At 40.3% G+C, this 16,826-nt stretch overlaps 1 long non-coding RNA gene across 1 annotated transcript in view; it reads right to left on the bottom strand.

Annotated features, from left to right (window-relative positions):
- Window positions 1-16,826, bottom strand: part of LOC132540493 (uncharacterized) — a 1,042,170-nt gene that overhangs the window by 378,436 nt on the left and 646,908 nt on the right. The gene's annotated exons all lie outside the window — the stretch shown is intronic.

Here is a 16,826-nt window from a genome sequence, read left to right on the forward strand (position 1 = left end):
GAAGGGTCTTTTTTACAAATATAAAATTCAAAATTGTATGACTTCTATGACTTCTAGGAGGTATGACCATGAAGTAATAGGGAACCCCCCCCCCGCAAAATATCAAATATCTACAACTGTAGACCTTACCAAATCCACCAACTACAGTTGAGACATCTACAGCCACAGCCACCAAGTTGCAGACCCTCCTACGATTCCACCCTGACTTCTCTGGGCAATCAACCTCATCAATATGTCCTGGAGCCTCACCTCTCCAGAACTCTACCCCACAAGGGAAAGACAGAAACAGGCTAGGGGTAAGGATCCACCTGCCAACGCCCATGTCCAACTAATACTCATGTCCAGAGGAGAAGCAATTGCAGAAGCTAGAATCCTTACCTTCTACACCCTAAGAATATTTTTATTCATACTCCCAGTGGGGGGTAAGTGATAGGAGGAAGAGGATAAGGGGGGGGGGGGGGCTCTGAACTCCAACTGCACCAGGACCCATAGAGAGAAGAAGTAAAAGAGAGAGAGATGGATGTAGTAATAAGGCTATATATAGCTTGGACAGGAAGAGAAGACAAAACCTTAAAAGGGGGGAGGAGGAGAAATTTTATACAAATACAGATACTTATAGCAATAACAGTTAAGTTAATCCATATCTGCAACTTTAGGAAAACTGCTGTAGCTTACAATAGAGTGATTGTTGATTCAGAACTCTGGTGGTGGCAATGGTATGGAATTATACCCCTGTTGGCATGTAATTTTGTAAATCAATATTAAATCACTAGATAAAATTCAAGTTTAAATGTGAATTCAGAACTGAATATGAACTTGGAGGAAGGTACTAGCATTTCTTCATGAAATAGGAAGAATAAGTTTTGTGGTAAAATAAGCTCATAGGGTAGGTGTATTGCACCAAAGTAAAGGACTCTGGGGTGGGTGGTAGGGAGAATACAGGTCCAAAAAGGATGACAGAGGACCTAGTAGGGGGTATATTGTTATGTGGAAAACTGAGAAATGTTTTGTACAAACTACTGTATTTAGTGTCAAATGCAAAACATTAATCCCCCAATAAAGAAATTTTTTTTAATTTAGAGTTTCTTGGTATAATATCTAGAACTTTAGTTCATTTTGATTTGACCTGTTTGGTATATGGAATTAGGTGGTGATCTAGTTTCACTTTTCTACATGTTGTTGTTCAGTTTTCCTAGCACCATCTGAAGAGACCTTCTTACCTCACTGAATAGTTTTGGCCCCTTGTCAGGAACCAAACAAGGATGTCCCCTATCTCCATTGTTATTCAGCATAGTTCTCAAGGTTCTCACCACTTCAGTCAGACGAGAAAGATAGCAAAGGCATGCACACTGTAAAATAAGAAATCAAGCTATTAATAGTTGCTGATGACAGGACATTATTCCTAGAGAACCCCAAAGACTCCACAGAAAAATAATAAATAATAACCTTATAGGTAATGCCACTCTAATGAATCTATACAAAAAAATGTAAAAGCATTTATCCAAAGACAGTTGCACATGTCCAGTGTTCATGCCAGCACTACTTATAATAGCAAAATTGTGGCAACAAGCCAAGTGTCCAGTGGCAATCAAGTGATTAAGAAAGTTGTGACTACATACAGAATATAATCCTACTCTGAGAAAAGACAAGATCTCTCTAGCTACAGCATGGATGTATCTGGAGATAATCATGTTAAATAAAATAAATTAGAAGAAGGTCAGATATTTAATGACCTCACTTATAGGTGAGACTCAAGGAAAAAAAAGGCAAAGACCATGTGCTCACCTGGCAGAGCACATACATTACAGGCACAAAGACCTACATTACAACCATAGGTCTCCATACGCTTACAGGGGAGAGTAGAGGAACACGCTACTGGTGCTATCCTCCTCTCTTTCTTGCTCTCATGTTTTCTCACTCTCTCTTGCTCTTTTACTCCCTCTGTCTCTTCTCTCTGTCTCCCAACCTCATTGGCCACAAGAACAATGGAGCTGTATGCCCTAAGCCCTAGCAATAAACCAGCTAAAAGGAAAAAAAAAATTAAAAAGTAAAGCAAGGTAAACACAGGGTGAAACATTAATGAAATCAGTTTTATTTCAGCAGATCCAAGGTCACAAAAGGGAAGAGATAGGACAAGATTATGATCAGAGTGTGAATGCCCAATGTTAAAAGAGGGTAACAGCATAGTGTAGGGTGAAATGTGTTCTCACCTACCTTGGGGAAATATGAAAATGCACTCCTGTGATAAGAAGTCTTGGAAATCAGTATTTCCTTAATGAAGTGGTAAGAAAAAATTAAGCAATACTTGCACAGTCAAGCCAAAATCAGGGAATTCTGTTCACTATGGTGTTGGGCATTCATGAAGGAGAGGGCTTTAGCCATTCTTTTCTAGCTCTGTGATGGCAAAGAGCACCCACCTATGCAAGACTCTCCAATGAAGTCATCCTCTCATCACCAGAAGCCTTGAGCTTCCCACAGTCATCACAAGGTCTATTTAGGAAAACAAGAAAAATACTCCAGGAACCATAGTGGCCTCTGAAGTGGCATGGGAGCTCTACCCAACCATGCCCAGCTGAGGAAATAGAGATTTAGAGAGTGGACAGAGGAGTAAAGAGGGCCTTGGGGTTTTGATGAGTGATGATGCAAAAGGTCTTAAGGTGTGGGTAAGGGTATTTTACAGATACCTACCATGGGGTGATAAGAAACTACATTTGTGTCAATAGCCATACTGTAAACCATCAAACCCCCCAAAATAAAGATGGGGGAGAAATAAATAAGGAAGAAATGGAAAATCACAGGTTTAAACTTGGACTAGACATGGTCCGTTTCATCAAAGTCAAGGACAATAAGGAGAATGAGCAGATACTGGAGAAACCTAGTGCATGATGGTGGATGACTTAAGTTGAGAGACCTACCGTACAAAAATTAGAAACTGTACCCAGATGACAACTATTTTATAAATCATGATTTACCTAATAAAACAAGAAAAATATCCAAAATAATAAATTTATTTAATTAATGGATGATTTCTACACAGGAAAAGAAAAAGTCCCATTTTAGGACCAAATTTCCACCAAAGAGCAAGCCACTGATTCCTCTTTTATTTGGAGAAATAAGCTTTGTGGACAGAGGGGAGATCAGCAAATTATCAGCATCCCTGGGTACAGTTCTTTGTTCTTGTGCCTGAAAATTCACATCATCAGAGGACCAGTAAACACTTGGCACTATGGACTCAATGAACTCCCACATGACTTGAAGATAATGCCAGGCAGAAAATTACTCAATCCCAGGGCCAAGAAGTTAAGTAAGGGTTTGGATGAGCATTGAGACTAACAAGATAAAAAGTGGGTCTGTCTCAGGGTCATTAAATGCTCACACCACATCTTAGAGTGGGGCTAAGCTTAGAAACTAGTCTAAAGAACAGGTTATGGTCATGCTTGCTCCACATGTTTGAAAGCAGATTTGGGTTCAAGCCCCCTGGTCCCCACCTGCAGGGAAGAAGCTTCAAAAGTAGTAAAGCATTGCTGTTAATGTCTTTCTCTTTCTTTCTCTTCCTTTCTGCTCTCCCCTCTCAAATCCTATGTATTAACAAGAGAGAGAGAGAGATAGAAAGGGGGCCCAAGAACTGGTGCACCTGGTTAAGTGTTCACATTTTAGTGTGCAAGGACCTGGGTTCAAGCCCCTGATCCCCACTTGCAGGGAGGAAGCCTCATAAGTGGTAAAACAGGGCTGCAGGTGTCTATCTCTTTCCCTCTCTATTCTCCCTCCCCTCTCAATTTCTCTCTCTATCCAATAAAATAAAATGAAATAAATTTTAAAAAATTTAAAAATAGAAAGGAAATAAGGAAGGGAGGGAGATAGGGGAGAGAAAGGAAAAGAAAGAAAGAAAGAAAGAAAGAAAGAAAGAAAGAAAGAAAGAAAGAAAGAGAAAGCAAAGGGGAAAAGAAAGAAAAAAGGAAGGAATAAAGGAAGGAAAGGAATGAGAGAGAGAGAAAGAAGGAATACAATGGCTAGGAACGGTGATTTGTTGTGCAGGTACTAAGTCCTGGAGATAACCTGGTAGCAATAAAAAACATATATGATCATGCTTAGTTAGGGAAAGCCAACATTCCGTGGGTACAAGACCACTTCAGATGACTTCTCCCCATGGGCACATAACTTATTGCCTCAAGGACTCTAGAATCTTGATATTTCCAAAAGCATTACAAGTAACTTTCCATTCTAAAAGTGTCACATAACTCACTCAGTGGGGAAAAGAGGAATACTGGAAGTTTGGTGCAGTCTAGGATAGGATAGGATAGGATAGGATAGGATAGGATAGGATAGGATAGGATAGGATAGGATAGGATAGGATAGGATAGCATAGCATAGCATAGCATAGCATAGCATAGCATAGCATAGCATAGCATAGCATAGCATAGCATAGCATAGCATAGCATAGCATAGCATAGCATAGCAGAATAGAATAGAATAGAATAGAATAGAATAGAATAGAATAGAATAGAATAGAATAGAATAGAATAGAATAGAATAGAATAGAATAGAATAGAATAGAATAGGTGCAGTCTAGAATATTCCTAGCTATGACCACAGAATGCGAGCTCAAACCTACTGGGATGTGGAGATTACACAGGCTTCTATGCTGAATATTGGCCCTGAATGGGGTTTACAACTAATAGTATTTATATACTTATCCCATATTTGGAAACTACTCTCTGCCCTGATCCAGCTTTATAGTTTTATTTCCAACTCTGACACCATCTCCCGAGACACTATCTTTAGTACACCTGCATGTTAGCTGTGGGGCTCAGGAATATATTGGTAAAGTCATGGCCCCTTGGAATATACCTAAAATAGATTTCCTAGATCCTTCCAAAATAAAGAACCCAATTGTCATCTGCTATATTCTTATATTCTTCCTAGCTTTTTCCAAAATGGAGAACCCAAATTGTTATTAAACCATTTAATGTAAAATTTAATGTTAAATTGTTATTAAACCATTTAAAATGTTCTGCTTTATATCTTAATACTTTTTCAGCCACCAAGTTGCAGATGCTATTATGATGCTAATGTGAACTTTCTGGGCAGAGGACCTCACCAATGTGTCCTAGAACCCTACCTCATCAGAGCCCTGCCCCACTAGGGAAAGACAAAAACAGGCTGGGAGTATAGATCAACCTGCCAATGCCCATGTCCAGTGGTGAAGGAATTACAGAAGCCAGACCTTCCACCTTCTACACCCCATAACAATCCTAGGTCCATACTCCCAGAAGAATAAAGAATAGGAAAGCTTCCAATGGAGGGGGTGGTATGCAGAACTCTGGTGGTGGTAATTGTGTGGAATTGTATCCCTCTTATCCAACGGACTTGTGATCATAATTAAATAAATTTTAAAAAGGAATTCCCCAGAACATTTTATTTTCCAATTTAAAAGCCCTAAGTAGTCATTTAGCATGGAAGAAACTCAACATTATGTCACCTTCATCATGTAGCAGGGAAATGTACTGATTCCTTTCTGAACCAAGAATCACTGCCATCTGATGCTTTACCCAAATACCCCATGTTACCAAGGAGACTGTGACCTCATGTGTTTCTGTGCATGTATGGATATGAACCACAGAACACAATGAACCAGCCAGCCAGGCTTGATCCTTTCTTCCTACTCCTTCCCAGAGACATTTACCTACTGATGACATTATAAAAGATAAAAATATCTCAACCACTTCATTTTTCCCAAACTCAGTTTAATGAAATTCATGCACAAAGATCTAGAACAGTTAATGGTGACTTTTCAACTAAAACAGATTCTGAGTAGCAGTGAATAAATCTCTAAATTTTATTCCAATGTTCAATTACTTATCCATCTATATCTAAATATCTTGAGATGAAACTCACATTTAGATTGTCTACCAGAAATTTTAATATTGCAGGAAATGTATTAGAGGACAAGTGTCGTAACCTAAGTCACTTTAGAAATATTAATGAAGTAGGGCTCTGGCAGATGGTGTTGCAGGTTCAGCACACACATTGCTATATGCAAGGACTGTGCTACAGGTGTCTCTCCTCTCTGTTTACTCATCATTTCTCAATTTAGTTCTATTCTATCAAATCAATAAATAAAAAACTTTTAAAAATAAATTATAAAATGAATATTTTCCCAAAAGAAATTAATGGATCACAAGTTAGTCCTAATTATCAAAAAAATAACCCACACAAATCCCACTCTGATTGGCAAATGTATTTCCCATGGGATTTAGGTTACCAGTTATTACACTACTATAAATGTGTATAGAAACTGAGCAACTAAGTCTTGAATGTAGTAGATTTCAAGAACCTATTGCTTCATAGTGGAAGAAGAAAACTCCAATGAACAAGGGGAGAAGGTTAGAAAGAACCATGTGATGAAGGATGAAAGTTGAAGGCACAATTATGAAATCTTTTTTTTTGTTCTGTTTTGCCTCCAGGGTTATCACTAGGGCTCGGTGCCAGCACTATGAATCCACTGTTCCTGGATGACATTTTTTTCACTTTATTTATTAGAAAAAAAAATATTTCTTTATTGGGGAATTAATGTTTTACAGTTGATGTTAAATACAATAGTTTGTACATGCATAAAATTTCTCAGTTGTCCATAAAACAATACAGCCCCTACTAGGTACTCTGCCATCATGTTTGAACCCCTATTTTTTATTTATAAAAAAGGAACACTAACAAAACCATAAGATAAGAGGGGTACAACTCCACACAATTCCCACCATCAGAACTCTATCCCATCCCCTCCCTTGATAGCTTTCCTATTCCTTAACCCTCTGGGAGTATGGACCCAAGGTCATTGTAGGATGCAGAAGGTGGAAGGTCTGGCTTCTGTAATTGCTTCCCCACTGAACATGGGCATTGAAAGGTCGATCCATATTTCCATCCTTTCTCTTTCTTTCCCTAGTGGGGTGGGTGAACTCCTATTTTGATTAATACAGGTACAAATAGAAATAGCTATGTACATGTATATACACAAGGGTTACTACACACACACATACACACACACACACACACACACACACACACACACACACACACACACCTGCTTGCTCTGTGGGCTGAGAGAACATAGGAACAAAGACATGCCATTCATAATAAGCACATGAACCACTTAGATCTTTGGTTTTCACTGCTATTTTCCAATGAAAAGAAATGGAATTCACTGGAGAAATAATTAGTACTTTGATTGATACAAGGATGACACAGATGTACCCATATATTGGATAAAGCTGAACAACAAAATAAGACAATATTGTATTATACGTCAAACTACAAGGTAAATATCTATGAGTTTGTACGAATATGAGAAAATAGACGAGGAAAGGAAAGAAGGAGAGATAAAAGAAGAAAAGAGACAGAATTGAAAGAGAAAAAAGGAAGGGAGACAGACAGGGGGAAATGAAACAAATCTCCTGTGAAAAAGAATTGCAGATCATGTATGTAGATGCTTGATTCTGTAGGAGAGAGCATAGGTGTCCTAGAGTGTTAGCTATGCAAACTGATACCCTGTAAAGATCAGAGGAAGGGCTAGGAAGTGAATTTACAGTGGAGTAAGTGACAAACATCATCTCAACAGATGATTAAGGTCAACATTTACACATGAAATCACACTCATTTTAGCTGACTTCGATATGTATAACTCTTAATAAAAACAGCAGTTTGTCTCTATGACAATGTCCCATTGCATCAGTTTAGTCATGAAAACAACATTCCAATTAAGGACTATAAAATGTCCAACCAGTACTCCTCAAAACTGTCATGGTTATTTTTAAAAGAGTAAATTAGGAAACTGTCACCTCCATTTGTGTAAGGTCACATGACTACTAAAAGTAATGTGTCCTGGACGGGGTTCAGGAACAGAACAGGTGAATGCAAAGAAATCTGTAATAATTATAAGCTTTGATCTGTATTAGTGTACCAATATTTTCTTATTAATGTCACCAGTGTACCATGCTAGTGTAAGGTGTCATCGGTGATAAGAGGCACTGAATAAGGAGTATGTAGAAAATTTTGTGTGTGCTATGTTTTCAGTTTTCTATGTTTGTGAAACTTTCAATTTTTTTTTTTGCCTCTAGGGTTATTTCTGGGGCTCAGTGCCTGCACTACGAATCCACTGCTCCTAGAGGCCATTTTTTCCCCTTTTGTTGCCCTTTTGTTGTTGTATTGTATCGTTGTTGTGTTTATCAATATTGTTGTTGACATTGTTGTCGGGTAGGATAGAGAGAAATGAAGAGAGGAGAAGACGGGGGGAGAGAAAAATAGACACCTGCAGACCTGCTTCACCACCTGTGAAGCGACCCCCCTACAGATGGGGAGGTGGGAGCTCGAACCAGGACCCCTATGCTGGTCCTTGCACTTTGGGCCATGTGCGCTTAACCCGCTGAGCTACCACCCGACCCCTGCTTTCAAATTTGTTAAGAACTGTTTTTGACCAAAAAGAAATAAAAGAAAGGTGGACCAGAGAAATAACTCACTTGAATGGTGTTCCTAATTAGAAAATGATTCCATATCTCCTCAGTTTACTCCCATCTTAACTTTAGATAGAATGGGGTTTGCTGTGGACATCCTATGTATATAGGACAGAGGAACTCAAGAACACTCATATCTTTCTAGATTCACCTGCCACATGTTTAAGATAGCATGCATGAATTATCTATTAATGCCAAGCATGGTACTGCAACGTGAAATGGGCTTTTAGAAAGAATTATTTATTCATAGGGCTGGGTGGTGGTACAACTAGTTAAGCACACATGTTACAATGTGCAACTACCTGGGTTCAAGTCCCTGGTCCCCATACGGAGGGGAAAAGCTTTGTAAGTGGTGAAGCAGGGCTGCAGGTGTTACTCTCCCTATCAATATCTGGCTGTCTCTATCCAATAAATAAATAAAGATAAATTTTTAAAAAGAATTATTCATTAGCATGAAAGAAAGAGAGAAGCATCACTCATCACTGCAGCACATAGTTTTCTAAGAAATTGCCAGTGGAGACCCAAGGTAGCTTTTCGACAAGCAGAGAATGTCTTGCAGAATGTATAAGTGGATTTTTATCAGAACTTTTAGAAACTGTATTTGATTTATTATTTTATTGATTTTATTTTATTGAGAGATACAAGAGGAGAGAGACCAGACCACTGTTCAGCTCTGGCTTATAGTGTGTCGGGGACTGAACCTGGGACCTCATAGCCTCAGGCACAGTAATCTCTTCATATAATTATTATGCTGACTGCCTAGCCTAGAAAAAAATGTGTTTCAAAATAATATTTTTATGGTTAAAGGGTTAAAAACTGAAAAGTGAAATCAGTGGCAGCTTACCAGTGATACTGAAGGTCATCAAAGCAAGGAGGAGTCTGATGACAGTATCACCAGTATTCTCTTCCAAGCCAGATCTCATTATTGCTACTTTAGAGAAAAACACAGCAGCCTGATCATCAATTATAACGAATAATGTGTTTAATAGCATTTGTATTATATGGTAAGAATTCTTAAATTTGATGGGAATGAATGAATGAAAGTACTTCACTGGGATTTTTTAATCAACTGTAATAAATACTTATTTGAGAAACTAGGGTAGTTTGCCAAAGGTTCTTGTGGAAAAATTGACTTGATAGGAGCCAGTGCTATGATGGACTTTTCAGAGAGTGAAGAATACAACAAGCTTTAATAGGAACAACAGGAAATGAGGGAAGGGAAAAACACACTGACATCTCAGAAGATGGAATGGCCCCAGGCATGAAGGTCACCAGTCAGGTGAGAAATCAGAGAAACAGCATGCAGTGAGAGAGGTTATGTGTCCAGGGAATGGCGGTGAGCTAGCAGAGGCCTCCATTGCTCCTGATACTGCACCTTGTCTGGAGAAGTAGCTGTAGTGATGCGTGGAAACACTGTCTCAGGCACGATTTTGCTTATCAAAACTATGAACTACTTTACTTATTCTACCTCTGAGCACCTTCAAGTCAGAGACCTACTGATAATTCCCAAGAAGCCAACATCTAAGGAAAGTTTGGACTCTTCCAGCCACTCACTACCGTGACTTCACATTAGAATTGTCTGGGGCCCTTACTGGTTTTTCTTTATATTTTTTTCTTTTATCATTTCATTGCAAGGGGGTTAATGGTTTAGAGTACAGTTGTATACACACAGATACAATTTCCTGTCTCCCTGTAATAGGTGTCTATAAAATACTCTCACACCCAACTTAAGTCTTTTTCCACCATCACGCAGCATGACCCCAATACCCTTCGCACCTTCTTGAAACTCCTTTTTCTCCAGAGTATTTTGCTTTGGTGCAACACAACACACCCAGTCTGAGTTTATTTGTTGTTGTTGCTTTAATTGCCACCAGGGTACCATGCAGGCACTATGAATTCACTGCTCCCAAAGGCCATTTTTTTCCTTTTTATTTTTTTAATTTTTTTGACAGAGCAAAGAGAAACTGGGAGGGAGGGAGGCAATAGAAAGGGAGAAAAAAAGAAAGATACCTGCAGGCAAGCTTCACTGCTCCTGAAACATCCCCCTGCAGGGGGTGGTGGTGGTGGCAGGGGTTCAAACCCAAGTTCATGCTGCAAGTCCAAGTTTTACTTTGTTTTCCCTTAATATCCTTGTATGTCTAGGTCAGACCCCAGTCCAATAAAATCAGGCTCTCTCAACAATGAGGTGAAATCCCTGCAAAATGAGACAATTTATGATTTGACAAGAGCTGTGTTTGTGTCAGTGATGGAATTTCACAGCTCTCTGAATGATTCTAAGAATATGATATTACTGCTGTGAGGGAGGTAGCTCAGTGGCAGAATGCAGGACTTGCATGCATGATGCCCTGGGTCCCATTCCTTGCACTTGCACATGCTAGCACTGTGTGCTTGCTTTCCCCTTCCCCCTCTCTCTCTGCTCTCCCTCAGCCCTTCATAAAATAATACTTAAATATTCTGAGATTTTTTCCCTTCCATTTCTGCATGCCTGTAATTGTCTGGAAACTCTGTAGCTATTCCAAGTTAACACGCATCCTGTGGTCCTGTCTTCTAAGGGGGGATATTATCATTATATTTTTGGAATCAGGATTACTGCTGGGTCTTGGTGCCTGCACAGTGACTCCACCATTCCCAGTGGTCTTTCTCTCTCAACCTCTCTCTCCCTCTCTCTCTCTCTCTCTCTCTTTCTCTCTCTCTCTCTTTCTAACAGAGTCCAAGAGAAATAGAGGACACCTGCAGCACTGCTCCACTACTCATGAAAATTCCTCCTTACAAGTGGGGATTGAGAGCTTTAACTTGCGTCCTTGCACATGGTAACATGTGTGCTCTCCCAGAGGCACCACCACCCAGCCTCAGGGAGATATTATTTTGAAATAAAAACCTTATAGAATAAACATGAAATCTATGAAAGGCATTAATTGAATGAAGAAAATCAGAATTTGGCTGAGAGTATATTATGAGTCACATCTGAGAAGTCATAAGAGTTTATGGCCTAACTAAGGAAAAATCACAGTGATAACATCCAGGACTTGAATGTAAGAGGTCCCAGGTCCAGTCTCTGCCACCACCAATAGTCAGAGCTAAGTTGTGCTTTATCAAAATAACAAATAGCAACAACAAAATCTTAAAGTTTTTAAAATCCACATTTTCTTATTTTATTGCAGCTTAATTTGTCAGAACAATGATACTTCAGCCTTATATTATTTTTGTGGGACAAATACTTGTTAACAATAACTGGAAATGTGTACCAAAAGTGTCTGCTAGGACATATATTGAAAATGTTTGACAGCAAAGTGACCAGAAAGACTTGAGACATGCTGGATCTGACCCAATGCTAAGGTACACAACACAGGCAGACTTCTTTCTTCAGTTTGGAACCCTCAATCATTTGGACGGTATCAGGTTACAGTGGTTTCGAAGTTCCTTCTTGTGGCTTGGAAGATGATTCTCAAAGATTCCAGGAAAATAAAGTATAAGTTTAACATTGTCCAGGATGACATGACAACATCCTGGCACTGTTTCTTACTTGGTCCACATTACGGAGAGACTATTGAGACAGAAACATGATTCATCAGGGGAACTTGGACTCTTCTGCCCTTCTCTGTCTATGGACCTATAGGGCATATAAGGAAAACCAACTTTAGATAACTACACACCAGTGGCCCAGAGCTGGAGGCTTGTATTAGTGTGATGTTCTGAGTTTCCCAGGTCAGGTAGAGAAGATGGTGCAGCTCAGGTGAGACAAAAGGTATCTCTGTTCTGAATCCAAACCCCATGTGCCAGTTCTAAATTTCACCTTTGTAATAGCATAATATTTGAACATCTCTGAAATTAGAATGTCAGATAGATAACAGTAGAATTAATAAAGGGTCACAAATTACATTCCAGACAAATGATTAATACAAGTTACTAAAGTACACAGATGATGAAGGGTGTTGAGCAGTGGTGGACACAGTAGAGTAGACGTTACCATGCTCTAAGACCCAGGTTCAATATCCCAGTGGGAAGCTTCATGAGTAGTGAATCAGTGCTATAAGCGTCTATCTCTTCCTTTTTTATTTATCTCTGTATATGTGACAAATATATAGATAAATTTAAAAAAAACAAGAGGAAGGACTACAGCACACATGACAATGCCCTGCTGAGATGAATATGTCTGTAGTAAGTAATAAAAACACTCTCGCAAATAATGAGTTTTGCTTCGAAATCATGAAAGTGAGGAATAGGGATGCCAGCTGAAGGTTATATATATGAAGCAAGGTCATGGTGGCTGACCTGTCTGGGATCTGTGTCATCCTGTCTTTCACTCCCCCTTCCGAGCTACAGCTACAATGAACAAGGGTAGCAGGCAGCCTTCTTGGCTGCCAATCCAACCTAGAGTGGCTGCACCAGGCTGGTTCCAGTAGGAAGAGCTGAGAGGATGCTCCAGGGGTGCTTGAAGGGAGAGGAAGTGGGGTCTGTCAACGGACTGCATGTGTGGGAGCAGGGACGGAAGAAGGTCCGGAAAAGCCTATTGTTTTCCCTTGCGTGAACTGAGTGGGAGGTGGTCTCACTTCCTGAGATGGGAATTCTGGAGGGAGGAAGACAGAGGCAATCAAGACTTAGATGGTGTCTATGTTGATGTGGAAATCCCAGTGAGATGGACTCATGGATGTGGCAGGAAATCAGGTGGGTGTGTAAGCAGGGCAGGCAAAGGATGAACATAAGGAGTCAGACCTTGTCAGACAGTCCATGGAGCTGGACACTTGACCCTGCAGGAAGCAGTAAGGTGGAAATGTCAAGTAAGAGATACACAGGGTCCAAGCGGGCCAGCAGAGGGTGAAAAGAGAGCATCTGTGAGCAAGGCGGTGACAGCAGGGCATACAAGTGAGGAAGACTCAGACAGGAGAGCAGCCCACTAGGAACAGTGTCCATCAAGCAGGTCCTGCTCCCGGGTGATATGACAGTTCCTGTTCATATCTAAAAAAAACTATCTCTTAGAACATTTTTTCATATAACTGTTGGCCTTTTGGATCTCTTCTTTGGTGAATATTCTGTTCATATACTCTCCCCACTTTTGGATGGGGTCATTTTGTTGTTACTGAGTTTGGTTAAATCTATATATTTTGGTTGTAAGCCTTTTGTCTGATGTATAGCATGTAAAAATCTTTCATTATGAAAGGAGTCTCATTTGGGATGATCTCACTCATAGACAGAAGTAAATAAGTAAGAACAGAAAGGGAAAATACAAAGTATAACTTGGACTTGGTCACCCAATCTGGTCCCCTATGCCTACATTGAACTTCTCTGTTCCAGTCTCTTGGAAACAAAGTTGGCAGTCAGCTGAGGTAAAGAACAAACACCTCATTACAGACCCCTGCAAGCATCAACCCGGCTTTGACCTAGCACGTTATGATTGGGCACTCCTCAATCGCTATCGAGCAGGCCATGGCCGGTGCGCCGCTATGTTCCATCGCTGGGGAGCCAGAGACGACCCGAACTGCCCCTGCGGCTACACAGACTATGACCCACATAGTTAACGACTGCCACCTCTCCAGATTCAAAGGAGGTCTTGAAACTTTACATCAGGCTCAACCTGATGCTGTTGACTGGCTACGGAAGAAGGGCAAACGCTAGAAGAAGAATTGCAACAAAGAAAAGGACCCTGGGGGAACAGGGAGGGGAGGCTTGAGATGATGGTGTAGGAGGACCTGAGCTGGGGGTGATAGAAATTTTACACATATACCAACAACTGTTAATGCCCTCCAATAAAAACAAAACAAAGAAAAATATCATCTCACACCCCAGTCCCATCCTTGAGAGCTCAACAAGAGAAAATCACGGGGGGTGGTTGTACACACCTGTAGGTATATGTTACCATATGCAAGGACCTGAGTTCCAAGTCTCCAGTCCCAACCTGTAGGTGGGAAGCTTCACAAGCAAAGAAACAATGCTGCACATGTCTTTCTATCTCTCTCTTTTCTATCTCCCCCCTCCTCTCACTTTCTCTCAATCCTATCACACAAAAAGGGGTAAATGACCACCAGAAGTAATGGATACAATTTTTATTAGTGATTTAATATTGATTTACAAGATTGTAAGATAATAGAGATATAATTCCATACTGTTCTCCCCACCAGAGTTTTGTGCTCCATCCTCTCCACTGGAAATTTCCTATTGTTTATCCCTCTGGAAGTATGGATCAAAATTCTTTTTGTGGTGCAGAAGATGAGAGTTCTGACTTCTGTAATTTCTTCTCTACTGGACATGAGCATTGGCAGGTCAATCCGTATGTCCAACATGTTTCTTTCTTTCCCTAATGGGATAGGGCTCTGGAGAGGTGATGTTCTAGGATGCATTGGTGAAGTCATCTGCCCAAAGAAGTCAGGATGAAACCATAGTCTGGAATTTGGTGGCCGAAATGCAGTAAGATGGAAAGCATGACAAAATGTTTAATAAACAGGAACCATAAAGTGGGAATAGAGCAGATGAAAGTAGGGACCGTAGAGTAGAACAAAGCTAGAAAGTCTATTTTAGGAATGTTCCTAGGAGCTTTTGTCTTAGTGATCTTTGTTTGAGTTTGATAGCTAATATGGGGGTGGACTAGAAATATTATATGGTGATATAGTATAAGGATTAGGACAGAAAGTTCTTGCAAACTTGAGGATGTATAAATGCAATTTACTGTTTACTATATGAGCTAACCTAGGTCCCATATCTCTTCAGATTTAGCACTGGACTCTGTACAAACTCGGAGTCCATAGTCACAGCTGGGAACATTCTAGCCTGCACTCATTTATGAACCAGTTTTCCTCAGGTGGTAGAGTAAGATGACCTATCCTCCTTTCAGAGAGTGGGGCACTCCCTACCATTGCTATATAATAGTGAGGGTATGGCCTTGAAGTAACTTAACCATATTTTTGGGCCCCTAGAAACATGCCTAAAATGGACTTCCAAGCTTTCTTCCACCCTAAGATTCTTAATGTCATCTACTTTGTTCCTACTCTTTGGTTCCTGTTCATTAACCATTTTGTTTCAACTTATGTCCTGCCACCTTCCAGACATCAAGTTGCAATGCTACCATGATTCCACCCTCACTTCTCTGGGCAGACGACCTCACCAATGTGTACTAAAATCTCACCTCTCCAGAGTCCTATTCCATTACTAAAAGATAGAAATAGGCTGAGCATATGCATCTACCTACCAATGCCCAAATCCAGCATAGAATCAATTACAAAAGCCAGAACTTCTAACACCTGCAACCCAAAAACAACTTTGATCTGTACTCCCAGTGGGGGAGAAGTGAAAAGGATAAGATTGCTCTAAACTCCAGCTCCATGAGGTCTCAGAGAGAGGACAAAAAGAAGAGAGATATTTGGGTGTGGTAATAAGTTTATGTCTTGGAGGGGGAGAGAGAATTGTACCTGGAAGGAAAAGGGAACAGTTATATACAATTGTAGATAGTTAACTGGAAAGATGACAGTTAACCCATATTTATAACCTTGGGGAAACTGCAGGGGCTTGTTATGAAGGGACTTGAGATTCAGAACTCTGGTGGTGGGAATGGTGCGAAATATACCCCTGATGACATGTAATTTTGTAAATCAATATTGAATTATTAATAAAAAATTTTAAAAGCTTAAAATTATATTCCCAGTGGGTATAACCAGTGACTATGATACACTTCCTTCCAAATATCTCTCTTTTCTTCCTCTTCTCTCTCAAGAGAAATAGTAGCTGGCTTCCTCTGATGCTTTCCAGATTCTTTATTTGTGCGGATACCTCAGAGTTGGGTGAGAGCACAGCAGTTCGGGCCAGGTGGAGCTAGCCAAAATGGCCGCCTTGCGCAGCACCCTTTTCTGCATCTAATCACCTAGGTGAAAAGCAGGAAAGAGGAGTGAGGGGCGGAAGAAGAAGGGCTTTATAGGGCAAAAACCGGGAGTGATGAGCCAGGACAGGATTGGTTGGGAAAGGCACTCAAGAATGTCCCAACTCACGTGGGAACTGGCAATAGCCTGAGGGGACAACATGGCAGATGTGGCTGCATCTGCACAATTTCCCAGCAGCCTCCCTTTTAGTGGTGGTATAAAAATCAAGATTCTTGGTGACAGTCGCTTCCGATTCTGATGGAACTGGGACTCAGAGCCCTCCTGTCATCATCCCTTATCATTTATCCCTCTAGGAGTATGGACTAAAATTCCTTATGAGGTGCAGAAGGTGGAAGATCTGGCTTCTGTAATTGCTTCTCTGCTGAATATGGGTGTTGGCAAGTAAATCCATACTGCCAGCCTGTTTCTAACTTTCCTGAGTGCCTTTTGTTTTTTCATTTGTTTTCCAAGTTCATGT

The sequence above is a fragment of the Erinaceus europaeus genome, chromosome 1 (assembly GCF_950295315.1).
Source record: "Erinaceus europaeus chromosome 1, mEriEur2.1, whole genome shotgun sequence".
In the NCBI taxonomy this organism is placed as follows: Eukaryota; Metazoa; Chordata; class Mammalia; order Eulipotyphla; family Erinaceidae; genus Erinaceus; species Erinaceus europaeus.